This window comes from Heptranchias perlo, chromosome 5 (assembly GCF_035084215.1).
Source record: "Heptranchias perlo isolate sHepPer1 chromosome 5, sHepPer1.hap1, whole genome shotgun sequence".
NCBI lineage: Eukaryota > Metazoa > Chordata > Chondrichthyes > Hexanchiformes > Hexanchidae > Heptranchias > Heptranchias perlo.
In genome coordinates this window covers 88,214,623-88,231,471 of record NC_090329.1, presented here as the reverse complement: position 1 = coordinate 88,231,471, position 16,849 = coordinate 88,214,623, and the positions used below count along the sequence as shown (strand labels likewise).

Here is a 16,849-nt window from a genome sequence, read left to right as displayed (position 1 = left end):
TTGAACTTATTTATATCATTTACTTCACTGGTAATTTATTCCATATGTCTGTGTGTGAAATATTTCTGTCTGAATTCATAAAATTTTAAAAGTTTAAATTTTGAATCCTTTGTCAGTGTGAAGTATTTCTTTGGATCAAAATTATCAATTTCTACTTCATCAGTTTTTAAAATTTCAGCTTGATAGGGTAGATTTTCCAAGTCCTTGCCCGCATCGAGGTGTTTCATCCACCACCAGCACATAGTGGGAAATCACGGGCAGCGCACTCGTGATTTTTCAATATGCGCTGATGGCAGGCAACATATCTTACCACAGGCACAGGCTTGGAAGATTTACTCAGAAGTATTCCCTTTTCCAATGAGAACCTAATTACCTTAACCCTTCCTCGTGACCTAGACCTCTAAGACCTTGGGGTAGGTTTTGCTTTTTATCAGCTGGGCATTAAGCATTACCTGGGAAAATACAGAAAGAAAAATTGGGTGGAAAGGATCACATGCCCATAACGGAGCCTGCCCAATTATCCTTCCAATTAAATTAATGGAGTTGCTAAATGTGAGTGGTAGGTACTGCTTGGTCCTTAACCTGTGAACACAACAGCCATAAATTATCTTGAAGGATAACTTTTTTATTTGTTCACAGGATGTGGGCAATACAGGCACGGCCACACTTATTGCCCATCGTTAGTTGCCCTGGGAAGATGGTGGTGGAATGCTTTCTTGAATCACTATGGTCCTTGTGGTGATTGTGCTCCCATGATGGCGCTAGGTAAGGAATTTATTGTTGACATGAGCATAACTGCAAGGAATGATATGCTGTCGTCTCATTATCTTCTTTTCCCATGCACCAGTTCTTCACCTACACAGACGCAGACACACACACACACACTTCATTCATTCATTTTTAGAGGAACAGATTATACTTCCGGTGTTCCCATTCCATGAACATTTAAGCAATGGGATCTGTTTGTGTGCTTATAGTTTGTTTATTAAATGACTGTGGACCCATTTCTTTAGTTAATTTCTTTTAGTTCCTGCCAAAAGATCACTAAAGCATAATTTGTTGATGAGAAATGTAACAAAGTTCCAGATAAAACGTCTATAATTGATCTGTAAACCATCTGTAAATCAGATCCCGCTGCCATCAATGTTACGGAGTGGATGCACTGGAAGGCAATTTCTTTGTACTATATTTTTCCAGCTTTTCCAATCTAGCTCTAAGAAAGATGATTCCTTTTAATTACTGCCCTTCCATCAGTATTTTCTAAAATTGTCACACTGCTTGTCCAACATCCAGTCTTGGATGAGCTGCAATTTCCTCTAGCTAAACTTTGGGAAGAATCCATCGTCTTTGGATCCAACCATAAACTCCATACACTTTCCACCGATTCCATCCCCCTCACAAGACACTTTCTCAGGCTGAAACAGATCGTTTACAACCTTGACGTCTTTTTTGACCACAAACTGAGATTCCAATCCCATATTCTCTCCATCACAAAGACCCACCTACTTCTATCTCTGTAACATCACCCACCTCTGCATATACCTCATCCTATCATCTGCTGAAACTCTCATCCGTGCCTTTGTACCACCAAACATGACTATTCCAATGTTCTCTTAGTTGGCCTCCCATCCTTGACTATAAATTTCAGCTCATCTAAAACTCTGTGCCTGTATCCTATCCTGCACCAAGTCCCACTCCCCATCACCCCTGTCCTTGCTGACCTACATTAACTCTTCCAACAACTCAAATTTAAAATGATTATGCTCAGGTTTAAACTTTTTCATGGCCTTCCCCACCCACACCCTCCCCCTCTGACCCCCTTTCTCTGTAACCCCTCTGCAGCGCGACAATACTGAGTTGGCTCTGATAGATTGGGAAGCTTCATTAAAAGGCATGATGGTGGATAGGCAATGGCTAACATTTAAGGAACGAGTGCATGAATTGCAACAATTATACATTCCTTTCTGGCGCAAAAACACAAAAGGAAATGCGGCCCAACCATGGCTAACAAAAGAAATTAAGTATAGTATTAGATCCAAAGAGGAGTCACATAAAGTTGCCAGAAAAAGTAGCAAGCCTGAGGATTGGGAGCAGTTTAGAATTCAGCAAAAAATGACCAAGAGATTGATTAAGAGGGGAAAAATAGACTATGAGAGTATAAACTTGCAAGGAACATAAAAGTGGACAGTAAAAGCTTCTACAAGTATGTAAAAAGAAAAAGATTAGTGAAGACAAATGTCGGTCCCTTACAGTCAGAAATGGGAGAATTTATAATGGGGAACAAGGAAATGGCAGAGCAATTAAACAGATACTTTGGTTCTGTCTTCACGGAAGAGGACACAAATAACTTCCCAGAAATGCTAGGGAACCAAGGGACTAGTGAGAAGGAGGAATTAAAGGAAATTAGTATCAGTAAAAAAATAGTGCTGGAGAAATTAATGGGACTGAAAGTCGATAAGTCCCCAGGGCCTGATAATTTGCATCCCAGAGTACTAAAAGAGGTAGCCATGGAAATAATGGACGCAGTGGTTGTCATCTTCCAAAATTCTATAGATTATGGAATAGTTCCTGCAGATTGGAGGGTGGAAAATGTAACCTCACTATTTAAAAAAGGAGGGGGAGAGAAAACAGGGAACTACAGACCAGTTAGCCTAACATCAGTAGTAGGGAAAATGCTAGAGTCTATTATGAAGGATATGATAACAGGACACTTAGAAAATATCAACAGGATTAGACAAAGTCAACATGGATTTATGAAAGGGAAATCATGTTTGACAAACCTACTGGAGTTTTTTGAGGATGTAACTAGTAGAATAGATAAGGGAGAACCAGTGGATGTGGTTTATTTGGATTTTGAGAAGGCCTTTGATAAAGTTCCACATAAGAGGTTAGTATGCAAAATTAAAGCACATGGGATTGGGGGTAATATACTGGCATGGATTGAAAATTGGTTAACAGACAGCAAACAGAGAGTAGAAATAAATGGGTCTTTTTCGGGATGGCAGGCAGTGACTAGTGGGGTACCGCAGGGATCAGTGCTTGGGCCCCAGCTATTCACAATATATATCAATGATTTGGATGAGGGAACCAAATGAAATATTTCCAAGTTTGCTGACGACACAAAACTAGTTGGGATCGTGAGTTGTGAGGAGGATGCAAAGAGGCTTCAAGGCGATTTAGACAAGTTGAGTGAGTGGGCAAATACATGGCAGATGCAGTATAATGTGGATAAATGTGAAGTTATCCACTTCGGAAGGAAAAACAGAAAGGCAGAGTATTATTTAAATGGTGATAGATTGGGGAATGTTGATGTACAAAGGGACCTGTGTGTCCTTGTACACCAGTCACTGAAAGCAAACATGCAGGTGCAGCAAGCAGTTAGGATGGCAAATGGTATGTTGGCCTTCATTGCAAGAGGATTTGAGTACAGAAGCAAGGATGTCTTACTGCAGTTATACAGGGCCTTGATGAGACCACACCTGGAGTATTGTGTGCAGTTTTGGTCTCCTTACCTAAGAAAGGATATACTTGCCATACAGGGAGTGCAGCGAAGGTTCACCAGATTGATTCCTGGGATGGTGGGACTGTCGTATGAGGAGAGATTGGGTCGACTCGGCCTGTATTCACTCGAGTTTAGAAGAATGAGAGGGGATCTCATTGAAACATATAAAATTCTGACAGGGCGAGACAGACCCGATGCAGAGAGGATGTTTCCCCTGGCTGGGGGGTCCAGAGGCCTGGACAAATAATTCAGAATCATGAGTTCAAATCCCACGGCAGCTGGGGAATTTAAATTAAATTAATTAAATTCAATTAATTAAATAAAATCTGGAATTAAAATACTAGTATCAGTAATGGTGGCCAAGAAACTACCGGATTGTCGTAAAAACCCATCTGATTCACTAATGTCCTTTAGGGAAGGAAACCTGCCGTCCTTACCCAGTCTGGCCACATGTGACTCCAGACCCATAGCAATGTGGTTGATTCTTAATTGCCCTCTGAAATGGCCTAGCAAGCCACTCTGTTGTAAAATCTCACTAAAAAAAGTCACACTAAGAATAAAACCTGACAGACCACCCGACATCGGACCACTAGGCACTGGACACGACAAAGGCAAACCAAGCCCAGTCGACCCTGCAAAGTTCTCCTCACTAACATCTGGGGACTTGTGCCAAAACTGGGAGAGATGTCCCACAGACTAGTCAAGCAACAGCCTGACATAGCCATACTCACAGAATCATACCTTTCAGCCAATGTCCCAGACTCTTCCATCACCATCCCTGGGTATGTCCGGTCCCACCGACAGGCCATACACACCAGAGGTGGTGGTACAGTGATATACAGTCAGGGAGTGGCCCTGGGAGTCCTCAACATTGACTCTGGACCCCATGAAATCTCATGGCATCAGGTCAAACATGGGCAAGGAAACCTCCTGCTGATTACCACCTACCGCCCTCCCTCAGCTGATGAATCAGTCCTCCTCCATGTTGAACACCACTTGGAGGAAGCACTGAGGGTAGCAAGGGCACAGAATGTACTGTGGGTGGGGGACTTCAATGTCCATCACCAAGAGTGGCTCGGTAGCACCACTACTGACCGAGCTGGCCGAGTCCTAAAGGACATAGCTGCTAGACTGGGCCTGCGGCAAGTGGTGAGTGAACCAACACGAGGGAAAAACTTACTTCACCTCATCCTCACCAATCTACCTGTCGCAGATGCATCTGTCCATGACAGTATTGGTAGGAGAGACCACCGCACAGTCCTCATGGAGATGAAGTCCCATCTTCGCACTGAGGACACCATCCAACGTGTTGTGTGGCACTACCATTGTGCTAAATGGGATAGATTCAGAACAGATCTAGCAGCTCAAAACTGGGCATTCATGAGGCGCTGTGGGCCAGCAGCAGCAGCAGAATTGTATTCCAGCACAATCTGTAACCTCATGGCCTGGCATATTCCTCACTCTACCATTACCAACAAGCCAGGGGATCAACCCTGGTTCAATTAAGAGTGTAGAAGAGCATGCCAGGAGCAGCACCAGACGTACCTAAAAATGAGGTGCCAACCTGGTGAAGCAACAATTCAGGACTACATGCATGCTAAACAGCGGAAGCAACATGCTATAGACAGGGCGAAGCGATTCCACAACCAACGGATAAGATCAAAGCTCTGCAGTCCTGCCACATCGAGTCGTGAATGGTGGTGGACAATTAAACAACTAACAGGAGGAGGAGGCTCTGCAAACATCCCCATTCTCAACGATGGTGGAGTCCAGCACGTGAGTGCAAAAGACAAGGCTGAAGCGTTTGCAACCATCTTCAGCCAGAAGTGCCGAGTGGATGATCCATCTCGGCCTCCTCCCAATATCCCCACCATCAGAGAAGCCAGTCTTCAGCCAATTCGATTCACTCCACGTGATATCAAGAAACGGCTGAGTGCACTGGATACAGCAAAGGCTACGGGCCCCGACAACATCCCGGCTGTAGTGCTGAAGACTTGTGCTCCAGAACTAGTTGTGCCTCTAGCCAAGCTGTTCCAGTACAGCTACAACACTGGCATCCACCCGACAATGTGGAAAATTGACCAGGTATGTCCTATTTACAATAAGCAGGACAAATCCAATCCGGCCAATTACCGCCCCATCATTCTACTCTCAATCATCAGCAAAGTGATGGAAGGTGTCGTCGACAGTGCTATCAAGCGGCACTTACTCACCAATAACCTGCTCACCGATGCTCAGTTTGGGTTCCGCCAGGACCACTCGGCTCCAGACCTCATTACAGCCTTGGTCCAAACATGGACAAAAGAGCTGAATTCCAGAGGTGAGGTGAGAGTGACTGCCCTTAACATCAAGGCAGCATTTGACCGAGTGTGGTACCAAGGAGCCCTAGTAAAATTGAAGTCAATGGGAATCAGGGGGAAAACTCTCCAGTAGCTGGAGTCATACCTAGCACAAAGGAAGATGGTAGTGGTTGTTGGAGGCCAATCATCTCAGCCCCAGGACATTGCTGCAGGAGTTCCCCAAGGCAGTGTCCTTGGCCCAACCATCTTCAGCTGCTTCATCAATGATCTTCCCTCCATCATAAAGTTAGAAATGGGGATGTTCGCTGATGATTGCACAGTGTTCAGTTCCATTCACAACCCTTCAAATAATGAAGCAGTCCGAGCCCGCATACTGCAAGACCTGGACAACATCCAGTCTTGGGATCATAAGTGGCAAGTAACATTCGCGCCAGACAAGTGCCAGGCAATGACCATCTCCAACAGGAGAGAGTCTAACCATCTCCCCTTGACATTCAACGGCATTACCATCGCCGAATCCCCCGCCATCAACATCCTGGGGGTCACCATTGACCAGAAACTTAACTGGACCAGCCACATAAATACTGTGGCTACGAGAGCAGGTCAGAGGCTGGTATTCTGCGGCGAGTGACTCACCTCCTGACTCCCCAAATCCTTTCCACCATCTATAAGGCACAAGTCAGGAGTGTGATGGAATACTCTCCACTTGCCTGGATGAGTGCAGCTCCAACAACACTCAAGAAGCTTGACACCATCCAGGACAAAGCAGCCCGCTTGATTGGCACCCCATCCACCACCCTAAACATTCACTCCCTTCTCAACCGGCACACAGTGGCTGCAGTGTGTACCATCCACAGGATGCACTGCAGCAACTCTGCAAGGCTTCTTTGACAGCACCTCCCAAACCCGCGACCTCTACCACCTAGAAGGACAAGAGCAGCAGGCACATGGGAACAACACCACCTGCACGTTCCCCTCCAAGTCACACACCATCCCGACTTGGAAATATATCGCCGTTCCTTCATCGTCGCTGGGTCAAAATCCTGGAACTCCCTTCCTAACAGCACTGTGGGAGAACCTTCACCACACGGACTGCAGCGGTTCAAGAAGGCGGCTCACCACCACCTTCTCAAGGGCAATTAAGGATGGGCAATAAATGCCGACCTTGCCAGCGATGCCCACATCCCATGAACGAATTTTTTAAAATGATACCGGGTAGGACATTTAGGACTGAGATGAGGAGAAATTTCTTCACTCAGACGGTGGTGAACTTGTGGAATTCTCTACCACAGAAGGCTGTGGAGGCCAAGTCACTGAATATATTTAAGAAGGAGCTAGATAGATTTCTAGACAAAAAGGCATCAAGGGGTCTGGCGAGAGAGCGGGAATATGGTATTGAGATAGAGGACCAGCCATGATCATATTGAATGGCGGAGCAGGCTCGAAGGGCCGAATGGTATACTCCTGCTCCTATTTTCTATGTCTATCTATTTCTATACCCACCCACAAACTCTTCATTCCTCTACTCTGGCCTCCTTCCTAAGCTTCTCACTGGCGGTGTGCTTTCAGCCACCTCGCTCCTGTACTCTAGAATTCCTTCCTAAACCTTTCCACCTTTCCACATTTAAGACCTTCCTTAAAACATACCTCTTTGACTAAACATTTGGTCACCCCTTTATCATGTCTTTCATATCTGCAGAGTCCCACAGTGCATTACAACAATTAAGTATTTTTGAAGTGAAGGCCCTGTTGTTAGGCGGGCAAATGTGGCAGCCAATTTGCACAAATCAAGGTTCCACAACAGTAAATGAGGTAAATGAGCAATTAGTCTTTTTTTGGTGGTGTTGTTTGAGGAATAAATGTTAGCCAAGACACCAGGAGAACTCTCTACTCTTCTTCTGGTCTTTTATGACCTTGGATTAACATCTAATTCAAAAGATGCTACTTCTATGAATGCAGCATTCCCTTAGTACTACACTGAAGTGTTAACCTAGCTTATGAGCTTAAGTCCATAGTGAACTCATAACCGACTGACTCAAAAGTGATAGTGCTACCACTGAACCACTGAGCTAAGTGACATTTAAGAAGGAATGAAGGCTTGGATATGGAGGAATGAACACACAAGGTACTCCCTTACCAAAGCTCCTCATCCAGATAGCAAACAGAATTTTCCAGTTCTAAATTATGTAACAATGTCGTGTTTCATCTATTGATTCTGACCACGTCTTTAAAGCCAGTCAGTCATTCGGGTTGTTGGGGACATCCGACTTCAGAAAAATAACTTATATATCTTATACTCCATTCATCCCCTGTTATGAATTTAGATATGTCATTAATACCTTTTTGGGCTCAGTGGCATCAGCACCCCCCCACCCCCCCCCCCCCCACCGTGAGCAGAGTAAGCATCTTACTTTTAAGGGAGTTCCTCGAGCTGCCCTTTCTAAACTTGTACAATAGACAGACTTGGGGGCGTAACAATGAAACTACCTCACGACCTAAACCGGATATCATAGTATCATAGTATGGTACAGCACAGGAGGAGGCTATTCAGCCCATCGTGCCTGTGCTGGATCTTTGAAGGAGCTATCCAATTAGCCCCACTCCCCTGCTCTTTCCTCATAGCCCTCTAAATGTTTTCAATTCAAATATTTATCCAACGCCATTTTGAAAGCTACTATTGAATCTGTTTCCACCACCCTTTCAGGCAGCATATTCCAGATCATAACAACTCATTGCATAAAAAATGTTTCCTCATTTCACCCATGGTTCTTTTGACAATCACCTTAAATCTGTGTCTTCTGGTTTCCGAATCTTCTGCCACTGGAAACAGTTTTTCCTTATTTACTCTATCAAGACCGTTCATGATTTTGAACACCTCCATCAAATCTCTTCTTAACCTTCCCTACTCTAAGGAGAACAACTCCAGCTTCTCCAGTCTCTCCACATAACTGAAGTCCCTCATCCCTGGTACCATTCTAGTAAATCTCTTCTGCACCCTCTCTCAGGCCTTGACATCCTTCCTAAAGTGTCGTGCCCAGAATTGAACATAATACTTCAGCTGAGGCCTAACCAGTGTTTTATAAAGGTTTAGCATAACTTCCTTGCTTTTGTACCCTATGCCTCTATTAATAAAGCCAAGGATCCCATATGCTTTTTTAACAGCCTTCTCAACTTGTCCTGCCACCTTCAAAGATTTGTGTACATACACCCCCACGTCTCTCTGTTCCTGCACTTCCTTTAAAATTGTTCCATTTAATTTTAAATTGCCTAACCTCATTCTTCATACCAAAATGTATCACTTCACACTTCTCTGCTTTAAATTTCATTTGCCATGTGTCTGTCCATATCACCAGTCTATGTCCTCCTGAAGTCTGTTACTATCCTTTACATTGTTTACTACATTTCTGAGTTTTGTGTCATCTGCAAACTTTGAAATTATACCCTCTATACCAAGTCCAGGTCATTAATATATATCAAAAAGAGCAGTGGCCCTAATACCGATCTCTGGGGAATACCACTATATACTTCCCTGAAGTCTGAAAATAACCATTCACCGCTACACTCTGCATTCTGTCCCATAGCCAGTTTTGAATCCATGTTGCCACTGATCGCCTGGGCTTTAATTTTGCTAACAAGTCTATTATGTGATACTTTATCAAATGCCTATTGAAAGTTCATATACACAACATCAACCGCACTACCCCCATCAACCCTCTCCATTAATTCATCAAAGAACTCAATCAAATTAGTTAATGATTTTCCTTTATCAAATCCATGCTAACTTTCATTTATTAACCCATACTTTTCCAAGTGCCAATTAATTTTGTCCCAGATTATTGTCTCAAAATTTTCCTCACCACAATGTTAGGTTGACTGGCCTGTAATTGCCAGGTTTATCCCTCTCCCCTCTTTTGAATAGGGGTGTAACACTTGCAATCCTCCAGTCTTCTGGCACCACACCCATATCTAAGGAGGATTGGAAGATTATGGCCAGAGCCTCCGTAATTTCCACCCTTACTTCCCTCAGTAACCTAGGATGCATCCCATTGGACCGGGTGACTTTTCTACTTAGAGTACTGCCAGCTTTTTAAGTACCTCCACTTTATATATTTTTATCCTATCTAATATCGCTACTACCTCCTCCTTTAATGCTACAATGGCAGCATCCTCTTCTCTAGTGAACACGGATGTGAAGTATTCATTTATTACCTGAGCCATACCCTCTGCCTCCTCATGAAGGTCTCCTTTTTTGTCTCTAATCGGCCCTACATTTCCTTTGATTACCCTCCTACTATTTATATGTTTATAGAAGAATTTTAGGTTCCCTTTTATGTTAGCTGCTAATCTATGCTAACATTTTCTCTTTGCCCCTCATTTTTTCTTTTTTATATCTCCTCTGTACTTTTTGTATTCAGCTTGGTTCTCTACTGTATTATGAACCTTAAATTTGTCATAAGCCTCCTTTTTCTGTTTCATTTTAATGTCTATATCTCTAGTCATCCAGGGAGCTCTAGCTTTGGATGCCCTTCCTTTTCATTTTGTGGGAACATATCTACTTGGTACCCGAACCACCTTCTCCTTGAAGGCCTCCTATTGTTCAATTGTTGTTTTGCCTAACAATTTCTGATTCCAATCCACCTGGGCAAGGTCCCTTTTTAACTCACTGAAATTAGCCCTCCACCAGTTAAGTATTTTTAGGCTTGATTGTTCCTTGTTTTTTTCCATAACTATTCTAAACTTAATGATATTATGATCACTGTTCCCCAAATGCTCCCCCACTGAAACATGCTCCACTTGACCCATTTCATTCTCCAGCACTAGATCCAACACTGCTTCCTTCCTCGTTGGGCTGGAAACACACTGATCAAGAAAATTCTCTTGCACACATTTCAGGAATTCCCCCCCCCCCCTCTTTTCTCTTTACACTGTTACTAACCCAATCTATATTAGGATAATTGAAGTCCCCATTACCACCACTCTATAGTTCTTGCATCTTTCTGTAATTTGCCTGCAAATTTGCTCCTCTATCTCTTCCCACTATTTGATGGCCTATAGTATACACCCAGTAGCATAATAGCTCCTCTATGGTTCCATAATTCTAACCAAATAGATTCTGTCTTTGCCCCCTCAACTACATCATTCCTTTCCAGTGCCATAACAGTTTACTTGATCAATACTGTCACCCCTCCCCCTTTGTTTCCTTCCCTTTCTTTCTTGAATACCTTGTAGTCAGGAATATTAAGTTCCCAATCCTCCCCTTTTTGAGCCAGGTCTCTTTCATTGCCACTATATCATAGTCCCATGTGCTGACTTGTGCCTGCAGCTCACCAACCTTATTTACCACGCTTCATACATTTACACATATGGGGCTCGATTTTAGGGTCGGGTTTCCTGCGGGTTTCCAGCGGGGGGCCCCCGAAAATCCCGATAGGCGGTCACGTGACCGGATCGCGCCGCGATCCCGACCACTTCCGGGTTCCCCGATGACGTGCGGGGCTGCGTGCGCGGCCCCCACTGGTGGGAATCCCGCAGGCAATTAAAGCCAGCGGGGTTCCACTTGAGAGTACTTACCTTGCTTGTTGAGGTCAGTTAATGAGCTGAATCAGCTGTCAAAAGAGGAAGTGTGGGATTTTACCTGCATCGCAGAGTGTTTCACACACTGGGGGAAACAGTCTCTCTCCAACCAGGCGTGTTGCAGCCAGCAGCCTGTGGCAGGTGCCAAGGTGCACTCCACGGGGGAGAGCCCTCACCCACGCAGGAGGCCACCGCGTCACATAGGGCAACCCCTGCCCCCCACCACCCCCCGCCAAGCCAGAGGACAGACCGACACGAAACCGCAGCCCCAGTCCGAGGAACCACCCACCTACCCTGCACAACCCCTCAGACCAACACCTGCCAGATAGGTGGTGCGTGGACACCCTCGGAGGACAAACAGCATGACCAGCCCCAGCAGCCTCGCAGTCCACGCCGTCCGCCGCAGAGACGTGGAGCCCCCCAACATGGTGTTGTTGCACGCCCACACAGGAGGGAGGGCTACCGCAGAGAGAGACGCATCGCAGAGGGCACTACCCTCGCCACAGGGTCCACAGACCGAGGCGCAGCTCCCCGGACCTCTCCGAGCAGCAGTGCACACGGAGGCACAGATTCGCTCGACATGTAGTCGTGGAGATCTGCAGGCTCTTTCATGCCGAGCTGCTCCTGGCTGGCCCCAGCACCAACTGCTTACCTGTCGCTGTCAAAGTCACCACTGCCCTCCACAACTTCTCCTCCGCATCCTTCCAGGGTGCAGCTGGCTACACCGCCGATGTCTCTTAGTCGTCTGCACGGAAAAGCCCTGCAAATACACCTGCACCTACTCTGCAGTAACACGATGGGTGGCATCAGTGGTGGGTCCTCATAGTGATACCCAGGAGCGGGCATTATTGGACACAACAGACAGGATTCGCGGAGACATGGCAGTGGTGGTGCCAATATAATGTGTGCTGTTTGTTGCTCTGAAATTCAATATAGGTAACACCCATGGCAAACCCTCCGACACCCTTGTGCACCCCTTCATGCTCACGAAACATTTGCCTTACGCTGCCTACTGCACATATGTGATGCATGCCCTGTGGCTGCAGCACAGGTGGTGGCAGGTTGAGTGAGGCTGGCCGTGAGGGAGATGCACGAGAGGGTGAGTATGGGATAGAGCCATGAGATTGTATGAGGATTGGGTCGCGTGTTAGTGGCAGGATGAGTACTGGTGAGGTGAGTAGGTGGAGGTAAGATGAGGATAGGGTTTGAGTGGGTATGAGGGGTGATGTGACAGAGTAGTGTTGGCGGTGCCGAAGGAGATGTGGGGTTGTGGCAGTGTTGTGGCAGATGGAGTGTAGGGGAAAGACTTCGTGTTCTCACTGTGGCTGACCTACTGAGGTCATTGCAGCGCCTCCTGCACTGTATGCAGGTGGGTGATATGTTGGTTGCGCAGGTGACCCCCTCTGCCACCTCGAGCCAGGCCTTCTTGGTGGCAGAGGCTGGCCGCTTCCTCCCGCCCGCCGGGTGGAAGATCTCTGTCTTCGCCCTCCTCCTCACCCCATCTGATGATACCTGGGGTGAGGCATCATTAAACTGGGAGCAGCCTTCCCCCTGAGCTGCTCCATGCTGTAATTTGTTCCATTGGTTGCAGCATCTGTCAGTGGAGGACTGCCCCTTTAAATAGAGCGCCTCCAGCTGACAGATCGTACTGCGCATGCGCAGCCCGCCCGACGCGCAGACCAGCAGCGTGGACCCCGGAGGAGCAGGTAATTGATTCCTATTAGTGTGTTGCCTGCTACGATCGCGCGGGCAACCCACTAATTTCACCGAGCGTGTTGACCACGCTCCCGAAACCCAACCCACCGGAAACCCGCAGGCCTGGTAACATCGAGCCCATGCACTCCAAACCCATCTAAGACTGCCTCACATTTGCTCCTTGTCTGATCCCTCCTATTTCTGAACTATTTTTTACTCTAGTGTTCTTTGCCTCTCCAAGTCCTCTGTGCACCTTGTTTCCCCTCTCTAATGTTTCATCCTGGTGCCCACCTTTGTCTTTTGCACATGTTTTTCTTTAATGTCTCTGAAGGTGGACTGCATTAACACTAAATGAGGTGAGGCTTGGTTCAATTTGTTTAACCTGCTTTATTCCACAATAAGGTAAACATATAGAGCAGTAGTTACGGTCGGATGCACTTAGTTCAATCGATATAACTTGTCCTCAAGTAATAACATGAAAATAATTAACGAAATGCACTACCCTACTTCTGTGGTTCTTCATGCTTGACTTAAACAAAGAAACACATCTACATGCTGCCTTTTTGGGGCCTTCCGTCATATTTGCAGTTTCTGCTACAATAGCTAGATTACTTTGTTTAGGTGTCTAACATTCCGCTTAATTACTTGACTATTCTGCTTAATTTCTTGACTATTCACAGTTAGAAAGACATCAAAAACTTTTCCAACACAATGTGAGTTATTTATCAATTATGGAGACAAGCTATCAAATTGCTTATTATTTACAGTCTTGGAGGAAACAGCATCAAGGCTAGCTCAATGGCATCTTAACTATCTTTTGTCTCAGATTGGCATTTTTTAACTTGCAGTAATACACTGTGCTTTTAAAACACAATCTTTAAAAAGTAACTTTTTTTCCAAATCCTTTCTATGGAAAAATAGTCACAAAATCCTGAAATGTGCCATCTTCCTCAGCTTGTGCACACCCTCTGAGGAAATCCATGCCAACATTCCCAGTTGAAAGGAGAAGATACATAGTTAACTAAGAGTACTGGGGGAGCAGTAATTATACTCATCACTGTTTGCATGTGTGACTGTTGCAATTGAGATTCTGAGAGGGAAACCAAATTCCCTTGCAAAACCTTCAACTTTAATGTCTTTTTCTAAATTCAAAAGAACTTTATCAGAGTATCTAGGAATTATGTTTTTGGTTTTAAACCAGCACATTGGATGTTTTACTAATGTCTATTATTTAATGCAGACATATGCTGAAAAGTTCTTATTGCCAATTGCCAACTGCGAATTTTGTGTTGTAATATAGAGCCACTACCAAATATTTATGCATAAGCAATGCTTGTTTAGAGGTAATGACTATTACTTTACATTTTAGTGTGTTCTCTAATTAAATACACAACAGTATTTCAAAAAATGAATAATGTTTGTCAATCAAATTTCCTTCAAGTATCTGACTGTGACATTCACTCTTTCAAAAACTAATCCCTGGCGGCATGCCTTTTCCTATCCTTAGAATACCAGCAAGGGGCACAAATCATACTTGCCAACATGTCAATGACTGCCAGTCATGATTCTTGTCTTGTTTACTATAATGAGCTTAGTAATAAATGCATTTGACCATTCTCTACTGGCATTTGCATAGATGAATGATTTGTCCAGCTATTTTTTTCTCCAGTGAGTTGAGCCTCTTTGTCAACACAAAAAGAATTCAGTCTCCCTGGAATCCACAGCAGGCAAGAGCTCATTAGAAAGCATCCTTTGCCAGGAATGATTCAAATAATTACTACTGAATTACTAAACTGTCTCTGAAAACATTTTATTTGATGGTCCAACACATCAAGATTCTGAATTGCTGACATTCAAAAATGAGAAAGCATTATTGTTAGGAAACAATTGCCATTTTGTAACAGGGTTGCCATTGTTTTAGTTTAGACAGGCTTTGGTCAGCTGTCATCTGCAGCCACCACACTACCAGTGGCATCTTAAGAAATTAGAGGGTAAATACCAGATGAAACTTTGTTAGTGTATAATTCTTTGAACGTTTTACAACTTTAAATAAATGAATAAGTTCTTTTTTTTACACTCTTTACATAAAAAACAAAGCAGTTCAATGATGAGTGAACAGTTCGATTCCTACCGACCTTTGAGTTTGGCTTTAGTAAATTGTTCATCTATAGCACCATTTAGTGAATCCAAAGTATGTTAAAATGTAATACATTCATTACCTTTGAAAGGTAGTTCTGGTTTAATTTATTGAACACTAAGAACTGCATAATGTGTTGTATAATAAACACTACTGAATATTGTAGGCTGTCCAGTAAAATGAAAAAACTACTGGTCAGATGTCTATAGCTGCACCATCCCTCTGCTGAGCTAACAAATAATTGCTATATTAGCAGTCATTTTAGATAAAATAGACAGACCACAAATGGTTCTTTCAGTGGGCAACTGTACCAAATTCAGTAATCAAATACTCTGAGTTAATTCTAGAAGCATGTGGAGGCAGGCTAATTCTTGAATTTAGTTTTAACCATTCATGCCCAATAAAGTGAGACTTTGATGATAGGAAGCCATGTACATGATTTGACGAACTGAATGGTCCCCTAGCTATTCCAATCATAACAAAATTGACACAATGGATATCTTGAACTTAATGTGATCTTATCCAGTTTATTGAAACTTAAAACAAATATGGGAATGTTGTGATTCAGTAAGTTATATAACAAATTTGGTGGTATGAAAGAGCCTGAAAACTACTGTAAGAACATAAGAACATAAGAAATTGGAGCAGGAGTAGGCCAATCGGCCCCTCGAGCCTGCTCCGCCATTCAATAAGATCATGGCTGATCTGATCCCAACCACAAATCTAAAGAACACAAGAAGTCGGAGCAGGACCCGGCCACATAGCCCCTGGGCCCTCTCCGCCACCCACAGGGCATTGACCGATCCGAACTCAGCTTCATGTCCAATTTCCTGCCCGCTCCCCATAACCCCTAATTCCCTTTACTTCTAGGAAACTGTCTATTTCTGTTTTAAATTTATCTAATGATGTAGCTTCCACAGCTTCCTGGGGCAGCAAATTCCACAGACCTACCACCCTCTGAGTGAAGAAGTTTCTCCTCATCTCAGTTTTGAAAGAGCAGCCCCTTATTCTAAGATTATGCCCCCTAGTTCTAGTTTCACCCATCTTTGGGAACATCCTTACTGCATCCACCCGATCAAGACCCTTCACAATCTTATATGTTTCAATAAGATCGCCTCTCATTCTTCTGAACTCCAATGAGTAGAGTCCCAATCTACTCAACCTCTCCTCATATGTCCGCCCCCTCATCCCCGGGATTAACCGAGTGAACCTTCTTTGTACTGCCTCGAGAGCAAGTATGTATTTTCTTAAGTATGGAGACCAAAACTGTATGCAGTATTCCAGGTGCGGTCTCACCAATACCTTATATAACTGCAGCAATACCTCCTTGTTTTTATATTCTATCCCCCTAGCAATAAAAGCCAACATTCCGTTGGCTTTCTTGATCACCTGCTGCACCTGCATACCAACTTTTTGATTTTATTGCACTAGGACCCCCAGATCCCTTTGTACTGCAGTACTTTCCAGTCTCTCGCCATTAAGAAAATAACTTGCTCTCTGATTTTTCCTGCCAAAGTGCATAACCTCACATTTTCCAATATTATATTGCATCTGCCAAATCTCCGCCCACTCACCCAGCCTGTCTATATCCCCTTGCAGGTTTTTTATGTCCTCCTCACTCTCTACTTTCCCTCCCATCTT

General features: G+C 44.3%; 1 protein-coding gene across 1 annotated transcript in view; it reads left to right on the top strand.

The window, feature by feature from the left end:
- Positions 1-650: 650 nt before the first annotated feature.
- The window catches only part of fbxl4 (F-box and leucine-rich repeat protein 4), a 142,766-nt gene continuing 126,567 nt past the window's right edge, over positions 651-16,849 (top strand). Inside the window, exon 1 of the mRNA XM_067984773.1 lies at positions 651-765. The gene's annotated coding sequence lies outside the window, so the exon portion shown is untranslated. The remainder of the gene's footprint in view (positions 766-16,849) is intronic.